Genomic DNA, 15,937 nt, shown 5'->3' on the forward strand with positions numbered 1-15,937 from the left:
TATATATTCCATTTCTTTGTCTCACCCATAAGAAAATGAGATCCAGGAGGGCAAAGGCATTCTCTGTTTTACAAAACCAATACAAAGTAAGTTTTCAATAAATACTTGCTGAATGAGTGAATTCACACTTTTCATTATTTTGTATAGTAATAATTTTATCACTTTAGCTTTGCATACAAATGCCAAGTTAAAGTTACTACTGTAATGACATTGAGTTCTAGTGGCAAGAATTATTTTTTTTAGAACTTTATACATGACTTGGTCCAGTATTTATACAATCATTAAAAAATTGGAGTCATTTATGATTTAATTTTATTAATTTTAACAGGGGGGAAAATGCTAAAGGAACCATTCTCTAATTTAAGGCAGAGTTTTTTTTTGGTTTCCTTCATTCTTCAACATTAATAGCAGGATGAGTAAGATGACAAATGATCTAAAGGAGGCATCAATTTTACTTCATTTCTTCCACCCCCCCCCCTTTTTTTTTTTAAAGATTTCATTTCTCAGTAACCTTTAAACCCAACGTGGGGCTTGAACTCACAACCCCGAGATCAAGAGTCCCACACTCCACCAACTGAGCCACGCAGGCCCCCTTTTACTCCCTCATTTCTGATAAATTCTTTTACCTTCTTTGTTGACCCTTCTTCCATTCCCTTCTTCACTATCATGATTTGTAGCTATAAGGGCTGATAATAAAAGACTAAATGAATAAAACTCAACTCTTAAGTAAACACCACCACAATAAACCAAGTTTACATGAAGGTTACCATGCTGTGATATGTAAACTTTTGGGGGGGGTGGAAATTAGCTAATCCCATACAATAGAGAAGGGTTGACAAGTCTAAATTAAAGACAAGAATCAGTTCTTTGGTGGTTTCTATATACCCCAAACTTCACAGGCACGATCTTGTTTCCTCTTTTCAAAGTATAGTGTCATTACCTCCATTTTACAGATAAAGAAACCTACTGAGAGGCTAAATTACTTGCTCAAAATCACATCAACTGTTCAGTGGCAACTTGTGATTTTTAACCAAGTCTTTGAGTTTCCAAACATTTATTTCTTCCCACTGGACAAGCTGTTTTCACAATGTGGTCCAAGGACCACTGTGGATCAAGATCCTGTCAAAGGGTCCATGAGGTTCCTCACTTTTCTTCTATCTGTGTGTGGCCAAATTATCTTCTTAGATTTCAGCCAAAATCACATGTCCAATGAGAGTGAATACTAAAGTAGATATAACAACCCAACTTCTCCTGATAAGCCAAACATTAAGAAGATTTGTAAAACTGTAAAACAATCCCATTCTTCTTGCTATTTTTTATTTTGAAATGTTATTTTTCATAAAAATGATTATTTATATTAACATGCAATGAGTTTATTATTCTTTTTAAGTGAATCACTACACGTTAAAGATATTTTCCTTTAGTACTGTTAAAATGGTAATATTCTCCAAATTGCCCAATTGACCTGTTTGACATAATTCATATCAAAAATCCAAGCTGACTTCTCTGCAGAAATTGGCAAGCTGATCTTAAACTACATATGAAAACAGATAAATAGCCAAAATAATATTGAAAAACAGCAAAGTTGGAGGCAAACCCTAATTTAAAAAAAAAAAAAAAGTCCTAATTTCAAAACTTGTTACAAAGTTTCATAATCAAACAGTGTAGCCAGTGGTACCACTGGCCTAGTGATAGACACAAAATCAATGTGGTAGAATTTAGAACTGAGAAATAACCTTGCACATTTATAGTCAAGAAAGGAGCCAAGACAATTTAACTGGGAAAGAACAGTGTTTTCAACAAATGGTGTGGAGATAAAAATGATATCCACAGATAAAATGAATTTGAACCCCCTATCTCACACCATAACCAAAAAATAACTCCAAATGGATCAAGGTCATCATCCATATCACAAAAAGTGTATCCTCCCCAAGTTGGTGGTCTACACTTTTACTTCTGACCTCCTCACACTGCTTTAAAACATTTAGTACTTTTAGGGGCGCCTGGGTGGCTCAGTTGGTTAAGCGGCTGACTTCAGCTCAGGTCATGATCTCGCGGTCCGTGAGTTCGAGCCCCGCGTCGGGCTCTGTGCTGACAGCTCAGAGCCTGGAGCCTGTTTCAGATTCTGTGTCTCCCTCTCTCTGACCCTCCCCTGTTCATGCTCTGTCTCTCTCTGTCTCAAAAATAAATAAATGTTAAAAAAAAAAAATTTAGAGAAAAACATTTAGTACTTTTGCATTAAAACATTTAGTACTTTCGCATTAAAAAGTGGAGGGTCATACAGTAACTAGTGTTACTTAACAAGCACTTACATCACTTTCTTCCCCCAAGTGATTCCTCATTTGCTGGTTCTATATATCTTTACAAGATAAATTCTTTTATTTTGTCTTACAGATATTCAATATGCTTAAAATGTAAGTATCTGGTTAAATAATGAATATATAGCCTCTTGACAAAATCCTTTTAGCAACTGGAAATGAACAATATAGATAACTGTCAGATTCTTTAATTTCTATGAAGACTTGGAAAGTGAAAGGGCAGCAAGCCTTTATAAAAGGATGATGAAGAAAGAATTGGCATTTAGGGAAAACAAGGCAAATATAATGAAAACGGAAACTGCATCTTGGAGATATTTGACTATCAGTATTTCTATTGTGCTCTAATGCATGTGAACATGACTTAGTAAAACTAACACATGTATGAATGTATGAATGGCATTTTGCAGAGGGTATTTGCTTAAAAATATACTTTTTTCAATATTATACAGGAACATATACATAAAGAATGGGGTTTTTTTAGTGCTTGACTTTGTATTTTTTAAATAATAGTACATTTACAGGGAGTTGCAAAAAATAGTACCGAAAGCTCCCATGTACTCTTCAGTTTCCCTCGATGATAATGTTATATAAGTACAGTTCAACATCAAAACCAGAGATAGATATTGATATACAACCTTATTCAGATTTTGCCAGTTTTGCATGCACTCATTTGTTCTGTGTTTCTATGCAATTTTATCACATGTAGATTTAGGTAACCACCATACAATCAACATACAGAACTGTTCCATTACTTCAAAGATTCTTCATGCTACCTTTATAATCACAACCATTCTGCTCCCTCAAACGCCATCTCTTAATGCCTGGCAACCACTAATCTGTGCTCCATCTCTATAATCTGCCATTTTGAGTATGTAAATGGGACCACATGGTTGCTCTATTTTAAAACTTTTATTCATGGGGTGCCTGGGTGGCTTTGTCATTTGAACATCGGACTTTGGCTTAGGTCATGATCTCATATTTGGTGAGTTTGAGACCCACATTGGGTTCACCGATGTCAATGCAGAGCCCGCTTCTGATCCTCTCTGTCCCTGTCTCTCTCTGCTCCTCCCCTGTCTGTGCTCTCTCTCCAAAATAAATAAAATTAATTATTAAAAACATTTTTTTTTCACTTGGTGTAATTACTTTAAGATCCACCTAGGTTGCTTTATCAATGTTTCTTTCTTTTTACTGCTGCGTAGTATTCTATGGTATGCACATAGCAGTTTGTTTAACCATTCACTCAATGAAGAGCATTTGGGTTGGTTCCAGTAAAAAGATACTAACGTATTTTTAAACACAGCAATTCTGTAATAAGCAATTTCCCCAAAAGCACCTTAAAAATGAGGGCCTTTTGTTCATTTAAGTCTTTGCTTTGCAAACATTTACAGTTTTTTCCCCATATTAAACCTTTTTTTTTTTTAAACGTTTATTTATTATTGAGACAGAGCATGAGCAGGGGAGGGGCAGAGAGAGGAGGAGACACAGAATCCGAAGCTCGGTCCAGGCAATGAGCTCTCAGCACAGAGCCCGATGTGGGGCTTGAACTCACAAACTGCGAGATCATGACCTGAGTTGAAGTTGGATGCCCAACCGACTGAGCCACCCAGGCGCCCCAAACCTTTTTTTTTTTTTAATTGAATTCCATAGCTTCTCTATTAAGAAACAAAGCATCAAGGTAAATCTACAGTTAAACCTCTAACTCAGACTATAAGGTGGTATCTTATACCAGTTATGGAATTTCTTTCATGCAGAAGACCTGTTAGTGAAGCTAATTATACAACTAGCCCACAAAATTAATTTTTATCTGTCATTGATCAACTTAAGCTGGGAGAAGTCAATTTATAGTACTTTAAACTCTAAGGCAAGGCAATATCAAATTCTCACCTTTCAAGAAGAAAGGTCAAGAATAAAAACAAATAGCAGCGCCTGAGTGGCTCAGTCAGTCAAGTGTTCAACTCTTGGTTTCGGTTCAGGTCATGATTTCACGGTTTGTGAGATGAAGCCCCTCGAGGGCTCCAGGCCGACAGGGAGGAGCCTGCTTGGGTTTCTCTCCCCCTCTCCCTGCCCCTCCCCCACTCATGCTCCCTTGTATGAGTGTGCATGCTCTCTCTCTCTCAAAATAAACTTAAAAAAAAAAAAAGAATAAAAACAAATGTAATGTAATTTATTTTGCATACTTAATTTCTTTTGTAGAGAAAGTACTTTCAGGGAGCTGTAGATGAAAACACTAATCAAGTAGGGTATAAAAACAATCATTTAAACATAAGCTTTAATACTTATGAAATAAGGCACAAAAACTTCATGATTTGCTTAGAGAAGTGAGCTTACAAAAGAAATCTTTAAGAAGGCAAACAAACAGAAAAGTTCATAAAGTACAGGCTTTCAAAACTCATTGGAATAAAAAATTAATAGGCATGTGTAGAGACTAAGATGGTAAGTATAGGCAAAATATTCAAGGATAAAATCTGGGAAAAAAACAAACTGTTGGAAAATAAGGTAAAGAACTAGCTTTCAGTTAGGATTGAATAACTCATCTCTTATTTCAACCATCACCCAACAACTAATTGAATTGAATTATGCTTCCATTCTTACATCTTATCAGGTATAAACAAATTTGCTTAATTATATAACATATACTTATTTGGGAAGCAAAGTTAACTTAATAAAATTTTGTTTGATTTTATGATTTGATTCATTGCACGTCTGTATTACTAGTAAACATGAGATTTCACAAGGATTAAATGCAAGATTATTTTACTTTGGAAAAAATGACTATTATACTGGGAAAAACTGACATGCTCCTTTATCTATCCCAGTTTAGTTCAGTTACAAATAATAACTTATCATCATTGTATACGTGTGTGAATACAAAGACAGAGTACTGATTCTGTGGTTTGGAACTACAGTAGTCATTTGAAAAGTTCATTGCCTTTTGTAACCACACCTTTTAGACACAGGAACTGTCAAAGAGTATTTGCAATAGATCATCAAGTGTTAACAGTGAAATTTTCTGATTCAAATAGCAATGATACATTACAAACTCATCAACTCATTATTGTACCATTTTCAAGAATGGAGAAAATAAAAGTATTATCAACTCTCAGCACTTCTCTATTTCTGAAGAATTAAAACTTAACATTAACTCAAATGGGTATAATTGGGTATTCTAAAGTGCCAGTACCAGAAAATCTTTTATTACTTGGCAAGGCATGGAAGTGCATTTCTTCTGCACAATTTAAGAAAAAGTTTTTTCAATTTTGTAAAATATTCTGCTGCTGCCATATAAGACTCCCCAAAGGAGCATCCAATCATACTGTGTTCGTTCACTATTCAGCATAAGGTATGGCTGGCTGCCTTGAACCCTGGCCAGGCATTAGTGTCCGAAGACTTCATAATACAACTTTTCATGCTAAACTCAAATCTGTCTACAAGTACAAACTGCAAAGACACTAGTATGTATGAAGACCAACACATTTTCAAAAGTGCCTAAAAAGCTAAAGAACAATGTGTCTGGTATATTATTTCACAGAAAAGAAAAACCCAAGTATGGATAAATATTGAGAATTAAAAACAACAACAAAACTGTAGTACGCCTGTGGCTGAATGAATTCAAATGACTTACTTAATCTTAACTCTGCAAGAGTTGCTTGTCAGCAGCCTGACAGCACACTGAATATGGATATCAGGTATATAAACCAGACCTTGAAACATGTATCAACTAACTAAAATTTAAAAGATACTAGGAGAATTTATCACTACAACAATTTACCACATACTTTCTCCCCAAAATAATTCACTTGAAATATATTCCACAAACATGTGGATTTTAATGCATAAGTAAAAACCTATAAAATAAACAACTCTTCGGTATCTGGTAACCAATTTCCCACATACCTTTTAATTTAAAAATGGCTAGCTGCAAACTTTACCAATTTAAGCCCCTACATAAATGAAAACTCCCATAGTGCTCCTCTGCCTCACAGAGCAAGTTTTCAGGCTGCAACATCTTGTGCGTGTAAATAACAAACTCATTCTTTTAAGCATGAAAACATGTTAATATTTAATAATACATACTATGTGTTAAACACAATCAATGGTAGGGCCTTTATATACTCATCTCTAATCCTGGCAACTCCAAGAGTTAAGTGCTATCATCCCAATTATATAGACGAGGAGATTGAACTGAAACTCACAAAAGGATCCCACAGCTAATCAGAGAATGCACAAGCCTCCTATATTTTCATCAGTTCTTTCTGTACATGAAGTATATGAAACCCGAAAGCACCAATTCTATAATTTATCAATTAACCAACAAGTTTTAGAAAAGACTAAGTTAAGCAATGGGTATTTTGTGGGGGAACGGAGGGAACTTACCTTTCAGGGTTACGTGTTCATATATATATATATTTTATTTTATTTTTTTTTTTAGCATATCCTGAATCTATGGATCTATGTAATTCTGTATGCAAGCGATTTAGTTATGGAACAGGTAAGATCATTAAGCCAGTAGGGTGTCCCTAGACCCCAAAGAAATGGTCTGTCAAAACTCTGATTATTCTTCAGAACCAAGTTTACTCTGGTAACAAGGTGAGCCTCAGAAGTGTGCCTAAAATGTTATCCTTGACACAGGCAGGTCTGCTACAAATTACAGAATCCATTATTTAAGGACATATTCACCCAAGCAAAAAACAACAACAACAAAAAAACCCCACCCAACAACAACAACAAAAAAGGTGTGAAAAGATGAGCACCTAGTCAGTATGTGAGGAAGAAACATTTGCTCTCAAAAATAGCCCAATATACCAAATTTTATTACAATGTGTTCGATTACTCCAGTTACACTGGTATTCAACCATATTAAATATTACATAGATCTTACTCTTTCCAATATTACAAACAGGTTAGCTTCCAGTTAGACTTTAACCACCTTTTCATTACTCAAAAGTTTTTGTTATCAATGACATCTAAGCCAAAAGCAAATGGTTTCTTCAGAATTACAACTAGGTAAACTAAAACCATGGAGGTTTAAATCTACATGCACATATTTCCTGGAAAATCTTACCAGAAAAATCATCTGCTGTTTACTAAGACTACTTGAGCAAGCACCTCTTCACCTTTTACTTAACTTTCTTGCTATCCCAGGACAATTACACACGGGACAAGACAGCCTCAACAATTTGTTCCCACATAAAAGCAAGCTCAAAAAGCAGAGGCACTCTCCTCTGCACCTAGTAACAAAAAAAGAGAACAAAAAACTTCAAAAACACAGGTTTGAGCCTTAGGCTCAACCATAATGTGTGTAAATCCGACCCCCGGGGTCCGTGGCACTGACAGTCATTCAACTTTCTTTTCAATATTCCCATTGTGTTTTTTCTGGTACCACAGGCAAGATGTGCCTACATTTTCACCAACTGGTCGGAACGCCTGATTTTCTTTCTAAAAATTCTCCCAGTGCGAGGCCGGGGGCCGAGGCGTGGTGTGGGCCGGGGAGCCGGAGGCACCGGCGCCAGTCACCCGAGAGAGCAGAACCACGCACGGCACCCGCTCCTGGCAGGCCTGTTGTGGCTGGTTCCTGAGTCCCTGGGGCTGCAAGGGCAGCAAGCAGCAGCCATGGCAGGGACTCAGGAACCTTTCCCCTGCCTCCTCCGCTAGGCCTCGAGGGGTTTGCTTTTCACATGGCCCCCGGGTGGGGGCGGTGGGCACAAGGTAGTGGATGCAGCTGCAGCCGCAGCGGCGGGCCAGGCGAGCCGAGCTCCCTCGGAACCCGACCTCCCGGCGGGCTGGCAGCAGCAGCACCTCGGCGGGGCCTTGGCTGGAAAAGCGATGGCTCGGCGGGGAAGGCCACCTTCTCACACACATCTCTCCCCTGCCTGCCTCCTTCTCCGTTAGCGCTACCGGTTGGCGGGCGGGGGAGGGGAGCGAGGCGCGTTATTCCCGGGGAGCTGGAGGGGGGAGGGGAGGGCATCTCTTACCCGCGTTACTGAGGAGGAGGAGGAGGAGGAGGAGGAGGCGGTTGGAGCGCGGCGCGGCGGGGCGACGGCGGGGCTGGGTGGGTGCAAGTAAGAGTCTTACGAAAGGGAATTAACCCCATCACCAGCCCGGACACCGGCTCCAGCGGCAGCCGCGGCTGGCAGAATCCCGCCCCTTCCCACCACGCACTAGCCCCGCCTCTTCGTTCTCTTTGAGGAGCAGCCGACAAATCATAGGTTATACATCCTCTGAGTGACATGAGGATCATCCAATCAGGCCTGAAAAAACTGCCTTCTCTCCACCCCTTTATCTCCTCCCGGGCCGCGGGAGAGCCGTGCCAAGTCTTCCTCCACCCTCAAGGGAAAAAGAACCAATCAGTGGTAAGTAACCGCCCTTGAAGGACGCAAAGGACAACCAATGGTAAAACTAAGAGGACAGCCATTTTGCCCACTTGTAAAAAAAGCCACCTTTTCCCACGAGTTGGGAGCCTGAGGTGGAGGAGTTCTGGGAGTTTTACTGACCTGAAGATATTGGAAGGACAACCGTATTTCTTCAAGGAATATTTATAGAGCTTTGTAGGAATAAATAAACATTATCATCCTCCATGTGGGGGGAAGTGAGGAAAGCTGTTTAAGGGCTTGGCTCTTCCCTTTAGCGGTAACGGGTTTTAAATTGAACACCTGGTTTCTCCAGCTTCAGTGGGAGAAGGCGGGGTTACTGCTGTGTTCGGTCTGCAGGCGACTACACTTCCCAATGCGCTTTGCCCCCACCTCTGTCCTCTCCTACTTTTACTTCTCCTGGGGCCTGACGGGAATTGTAGTTCCTGGGAGGTACGCATGGCATCTTGTTGGCCAATGAGAGGGAATAAAATGTAAAAGATTTGGAGTTTGGGGCGGGGAACCAGTTTCAAGTCTGTGGCGAATCCTTTTCGCCACCCTAACAGAAGAGGGAAGGCAGAAAACGGTAGTCGGAGAAGAGTTTTCTCAGAATGCCGTAGGGCTTTTAGATTCCTAGTATTTGAACTTTCTTACTTTCAGTTTGGCCCTTTGAAGTCACTTCCGCTTTGGGGCGGACGCGAGCCAAACCTGTGGCGGGAGTTGGAGATTCTGCAGCGAATACACCAGGTGTGGCTTTCGGAGTGGCGTGGCGGGCAAGTCGGTAGTTTTTTGCTAGGGAGATAGGAAGTTGAACGACATGTAATTGTATTTTAAGAAAGAGTGGGTAATATGGGATGGCGGTAGTTCCGAGGTTCATAATGCCATAATGCTCCCCTAATCTTCAATCCCAGAGTCCCAATTTGCTTATCCCAATTTGCTTTGATTGCTTACTATTAGATTGCACACATGTGTTTGTGGAGGGTGCCCCTAAGGTTTTTAGCCGCTTTGCATGCATGAAGCATGGCTTCAGGTCTTCCTTTTGACTGAAGACGGGCTCAGAAGTTCTGAGCTAACAACTCCCACTTTTACAAACACACTTCTAAACGCTGGTTGGAAGGAGATAAACTACAGAAGGGCACAGGATTGATACTCAAAAATGGTCCATTACATTCTTTTTTTTTTTTTTTTTTTTTTTTGAGTTAAGCATCAGTGTTGTGGGTCCAACAGAGCATGATCTCTTGTTTTTTTGGTTGAGTTTTTAATCTTAATTTGAGTTAACACGCAGTATTACTTTCAGGTGCATAATATAGAACTCTTGTTTTTTAATGCAGTTGAGATTTTCAGTATAGGCTTCTATAGATGCTTAGTTTCGTTTTTTCGTTTTGTGATGAGTTTTTCCAGTATAAATCAAGTTAAGAACTAGTAATTATGGCCATTTTATTGGGTGTTTCCTCAGCCAGGAATGATATTAAGTGCTTTAAGTAAGTTTTTCCTGCAGGTATTGTTATATGACGTTTATATTTGAAGAAATTGGTGTTGAATGACATTCTTTAAGACTTTAAGGCCTTGATCAGTTAACTTTGGAGCTGAGATTTGTATCCAAGTCTGTCTCATTCCTGATCTCTTAATCACTAATCCTGTTTCTCAAGTATTTGATTCCCCAAGATGTGCTATAGACACATAGGGGGTGAGAAATGTAGAATTCCATTCTAGAATTCTGAAACCATTGATGGCAATCACTTATTTTTTTTCAAGTATCCTTTGTTAAGTACGTAATATGTGCTCATTGTATTTAAAAAAGACAGCAAATATTGAAAAGAAGGTCATCTGTGATACTATTATCCAGAGATACCATCGTAAAATTTTGGTGACTATCTTTACACATCTCTCTATTGTAAGTACAGACATTTGCTTGCATGTTCTCACACTACCTTGCTTTCTTGTAAACTTTTTTTTTTTAGTTCAACAATAGGCTGTGGATGACTAGATATATATTAATATTATCATTTTTTATTGCTATCTAGTATTAAATTGTGTGTCTCTAACATAACCAAGTCCTACCTGATGGATATTTACATTATTTTTTATTAACTTTGATTGTGGTAAAAAACCTAAAACTTACCACCTGAACTGTTTTTTAAGTAGTGTTAAGTATATGCACCTTGTTATTTAATAGATACCTAGAACTTTTTCATCTTGCAAAACTGAAACTGTACTTTTTGTACCAACAACTCCCTTTTCCTCCTCCCACAGCCCTTGGCACCCACCATTCTACTTTGTTTCTAAGCATTTGGCTACTTTAGATACCTCTTAAAAGTGAAATCACACAGTATTTGTCCTTTGCCTTATTTGACTTATACATCGCGTCCTCAAGGTTCATCCATGTTGTAGCATAGGGCAGGATTTCCTTTTTCGTGGTCGAATAATATTCCCATATGTATGTATATACTGCATTTTGTTTATCCATTCATCTGCCAATAAACATTTAGGTTGCTTCTGCCTTTTGACATGGGTGTGCACATATCTCTTCAAGATACTGTTTTCATTTCTTTTGGATATATGCCCAGAAGTGGGATTGCTGGGTCAATTATTAACTTTTAAAAGGAATCCTGTTGTGAACAACATCTTTTTTTTTTTTTTTTAATTTTTTTTTTTTTTAACGTTTATTTATTTTTGAGACAGAGAGAGACAGAGCATGAGCAGGGGAAGGTCAGAGAGAGAGGGAGACACAGAATCCGAAGCAGGCTCTAGGCTCTGAGCTGTCAGCACAGAGCCTGACGCGGGGCTCGAACTCACGGACCGTGAGATCATGACCTGAGCCGAAGTCGGCCGCTTAACCGACTGAGCCACCCAGGCGCCCCATGAGCAACATCTTTATATGCTTGCCTGATTATCCTGTAAATCTAACTTTTTAGAAGTAGGTTATTTAACCACAAATACTCCGTAATTCCTAAATTGCTCTTCAGAAATGTGCCCATTCTCTTTCTTACTGTGTTTGAAAGCACCCAGTTGCCATCTTGTAGTCTATCCCATCTGATTTCAAAAAGTGGTTCTTCATTGCTTTGTTTGTAATTGAATTCAGTTGATATTGAGCATCTTTTATTGTCCATTGTTTTATCTCATGAATAGCCTGTTGTTATCATAGTCTCTTAATAGTTTTTTTGTTTGGGGGCGCCTGGGTGGCTCAGTCGGTTAAGCATCCGACTTCAGCTAAGGTCATGATCTTGTGGTCTGTGAGTTCGAGCCCCGAGTCAGGCTCTGTGCTGACAGCTCAGAGCCTGGAACCTGTTTCAGATTCTGTGTCTCCCTCTCTCTGACCCTCCCCTGTTCATGCTGTCTCTCCCTGTCTCAAAAATAAATAAACGTTAAAAAAAAAAAAAATTTAAATTAAAAAAAAATAGTTTTTTTGTTTGTTTGTTTTGAGAGAGAGAGAGAGAGAGAGAGTACCCGTGAGCAGGGGAGAGGGCAGAGAGAGAGAGAATATTCCAGTCAAATGCTCTACCCGAGAGAGAGAATATTCCAAGCAGGCTCCATGCTGTCAGTGCAGAGCCCGACGTGGGGCTTGAACCTGCGAACCCTGAGATTGTGACCTGAACTGAAACCAAGAGTTGGACATTTAACCAATTGAGCCACCCAGGCACCCTTAGTCTCTTAATTTTAAAGAAATTACTACTTAGGTTTTTAACTCTTTGTCATATATTTTGCAAACCCTTGACTCCCATTTTTAGATTTGTCTTTTTAACTTCTAATGCTGTTTTTCCATGACATAGTTTTAATTATTTTACTCTTGAAAAATATCTTTTTTCCATTATAGTTTCTAGTTTGTGATGCATAAGAAAGAATTTGTGATGCTTAGAAATTAGATAATAAAAAAATAATATGTATACATAATTTTAAATTTGTTCTTACATTTAATTTTACAATTTATATATACTTGATTTTGTTTGGACCCTGTTCTTTTTCATTGTTCTGTCCTTGACCTGTACCATACCCATTATCTTAATTTCTGTAACTTTATAATATGTTTTGTTATCAAGTAGGTAAAGTGTGCTTCCATTCTTCTTTAGATATTTTCTTGCTATTCTCATATTTTCTGTTTTTTTTAATATTTATTTATTTTGAGAGAAAGAGAGAGAGACAGAGAGAGTGAGAACCCAAGCAGGCTCTGTGCTGTCAGCATAGAGCCTGACGTGGGGCTTGAACTTAAAACCTGTGAGATCATGACCTGAGACGAAATCAAGAGTCAGTTGCTTAACTAACTGAACCACCCAGGCGCCCCCTGTTTATTTTTTTTTTAAGATAGATTTTGGTATCATTTTGTCAAATTTAAAGTCCATCTCTGCAATTTTATATTTGAGTAAAATACATGTGTGACATTCATATAGATACTGACTGCTACTTAAACACAAATATTTCATTTTATATTAATACAGAAATTTTTATAGATACAGTTAAGGCTTAATGGGGTTCTCGGTGCTTTGTCAGAACATGTTTTTATTACGGATTTGGGTATAAAAGCTTACAGTTTAAAACCATGTCTAATTTTTAAAAAATATATAATTAAGCTTATTTATTTTGAGAGAGACAAGTGGGGGAGGGGCAGAGAGAGAGGGAGACAGTATCTGAAGCAGACTCTGCACTGACAGCAGAGAGCCTGGTGTGGGGCTGGAACTCATGAACTATGAGATCATGACCTGAGCTGAAGTTGAATGTTTTACTGACTGTGCCACCCAGGTGCCCCTATAATCACTTTTTTTTTTTTTTTTAAGAGGCTTGCATTTTATAGGTGGTTTCCAGTAGAATCTGATGACTTCTGTATGGTAATTACAACATCCCACTGTACCTCATAGCCTTTCCCAAGTCCTTCGAATTCAACATGTACCCTAAACCTGTTCTTCTCATTGTCCTCTCATTTGTTTATTTGGTCAAGAAATATCTATTGAACATCTGATAAGAGAAGTGCTGGTTAATAGTCAAGAGGATGGGCTCCAGGCTCCCTTGGTTTGATTCTGGGTTTGGCCAGGTACTTGTTGGATGACCTTGTGCAGGTTAGTTGACAATCTGTGCCTTAATTTTTTTTTTTTAATCTATAAAATTGAGATAATACAATACCTACACCACAGATTATTGTGAGGTTTAAATGACTTAATAAATGTAAAGTATATAAAATAGTGCCTGGCTTATAGTAAATATGTGTTAGTTTTATAAATATTGTTGTTTATTGACCTGGCTGATACTAGAGTGCTGAAGTAAAATGATAAATAAGACCGTTTATAGTTCTTGACTTTATGAAGGCATTTCAGTAAGAGGGAAAGACAAAATTCAAGTAAAGAGATAAAAAGAGTTGCCAATTATAGCAAGTGCTTTAAGGAAACCAACTGATATTAAGGAAAATTTGGGAGAGTCCATTTGGGAGCTAGTGCAGTATTCCAGGGGAGCAATGATAGTTTGGGATGGCATTGCAACTGGAAAGAATTGGATGCATTTGAGATATGCCTTAGGAATAATTAATTATAAATAGATTTAATTTGGTGGCTAAAGGAGAGGGAGAAATCAAGAGTGAACCCAAGTTGCTGATTTAACTTGCACGGTTGTACTACTACTGAGAGATTAGGTAGGGAACACACAAGTTTGGTGGAGAAATAAGACTTTGGTTTTGGACAGTTAGGTTAGAAATGTCTATCAGATGTCCAAAATGTCAGGTAAGTAATTAAATACAGGAGTCTGAAGCCAAGAAATTATAAATTGTATTACTTGGGCTATTTGTGATAGGCTTCTAAAGGTTTTCCCTGCCCCCACATCTAGTCTTCCAAATTTGACAAGGTAATCTTTGTAAACTAATTGCCTGATTAAACTCTAGGAAAGGCCCTCAGTTTCTTACAGAATAAAATCCAGACTTTTTTTTTAGCATAGCATTTGAGAACCTCCCTGATCTGGCCTGTTATTATTTCTTTGCCACTTTTCCCAATCATCTTATTTTATTTTTTTTAATATTATTTTTTTAACGTTTATTTATTTTTGAGACAGAGAGAGACAGAGCATGAACGGGGGAGGGTCAGAGAGAGGGAGACACAGAATCTGAAACAGGCTCCAGGCTCTGAGCTGTCAGCACAGAGCCTGACGCGGGGCTTGAACTCACGGACTGTGAGATCATGACCTGAGCCGAAGTCAGCCGCTTAACCAACTGAGACACCCAGGCGCCCCCCAATCATCTTATTTTTTAGCTACACTGTATGTAGCCAAATTGCTGTAGTTCTTGGAACCATTTCCACTGATAATTTTTGTCTAGGATGAATTTTTGAAATTTAGTTACCTACTTTAACTGAATTTGATATTAAATTGAACAGAAGGTTTGATTGATTCTCTGTATGAGGCAGAATTTTCCGTATGTAGGCATCCTTTCTATCTTAGAACTTTCTCAGGTGTTCTAATACCCTAATATCCTAACAGGGAGCCCTAATCTGTATTCATTAAACAACTCCCCTCTAATCTTAATCACTCTGCAAACTATGTCCCCAGTTTCCCTACTGTGACTTGAATTTGGCTTACTGTCTTTCTTCTTTGAGTGACTTCTATCTTTATTTATTTATTTATTTATTTAATTGTTTAAAATTTTTTAATGTTTATTTTTGAGAGAGAGAGAGAGAGAGAGAGACAGGTCTTGAGCAGGGGAAGGGGCAGATAGAGGGAGACACAGAATCTGAAGTAGGCTCCAGGCTCAGCTGTCAGCTCAGAACCTGACGCAGGGCTCGAACCCACGAACCACGAGATCATTACCTGAGCTGAAGTTGGAGGCTTAACTGACTGAGCCACCCATGTACCACAGGGTGACTTCTGTGTTTAAATCTATAGCCCAACTGATACAACATGCTAGTTTCTAGTTCCTGGAATGCTGTGTCTTCTGTGAATTTTATTTCCACACTAGTTCAGCCATGCACTCCTACAGACCCACTTTATACTTTCTCATCTCTAGGAACTACTGACTGAGCCACCCAGGCACCCCTAAAATTCCTTCTTTCAAAAATATGTAACACTTCTTGAATTTGCATGTCATCCTTGTGCAGATGCAGAGGCCATGCTAATCTTCTCTGTATCATTCCAATTTTAGTATATGTGCTGCTGAAGCTAGCATGAAAGTTGAAATTTTGCATAAGGTAGGCAAGTCAAGTTTACATTGAAAAATTGACATTTCAGAAAAGACCCTTGAAGGAATCAAGAAAAGTAGCCATGTATGTAATTGATGGAGAGTGGTATAAGCAGATGGACCAGCTA

At 38.5% G+C, this 15,937-nt stretch overlaps 2 protein-coding genes and 1 pseudogene across 16 annotated transcripts in view; 1 reads left to right on the top strand and 2 right to left on the bottom strand.

The window, feature by feature from the left end:
- R3HDM1 (R3H domain containing 1) overlaps positions 1-8,470 on the bottom strand; it is a 205,662-nt gene extending 197,192 nt beyond the window's left edge. For 11 of the 13 annotated variants that reach the window (XM_058715440.1, XM_058715448.1, XM_058715445.1 and 8 more), the window contains exon 1: positions 8,291-8,470. The gene's annotated coding sequence lies outside the window, so the exon portion shown is untranslated. The remainder of the gene's footprint in view (positions 1-8,290) is intronic. The other 2 variants (XM_058715453.1, XM_058715451.1) reach the window with 1 other exon arrangement.
- A 706-nt stretch (positions 8,471-9,176) lies between these two features.
- ZRANB3 (zinc finger RANBP2-type containing 3) overlaps positions 9,177-15,937 on the top strand; it is a 308,537-nt gene continuing 301,776 nt past the window's right edge. For 2 of the 3 annotated variants that reach the window (XM_058715457.1, XM_058715456.1), the window contains exon 1: positions 9,177-9,412. The gene's annotated coding sequence lies outside the window, so the exon portion shown is untranslated. The remainder of the gene's footprint in view (positions 9,413-15,937) is intronic. The other variant, XM_058715458.1, reaches the window with a different exon arrangement.
- On the bottom strand, positions 15,685-15,797 carry LOC131505783 (U6 spliceosomal RNA; annotated as a pseudogene).

This window comes from Neofelis nebulosa, chromosome 2, assembly GCF_028018385.1.
Source record: "Neofelis nebulosa isolate mNeoNeb1 chromosome 2, mNeoNeb1.pri, whole genome shotgun sequence".
Classification (NCBI taxonomy): domain Eukaryota; kingdom Metazoa; phylum Chordata; class Mammalia; order Carnivora; family Felidae; genus Neofelis; species Neofelis nebulosa.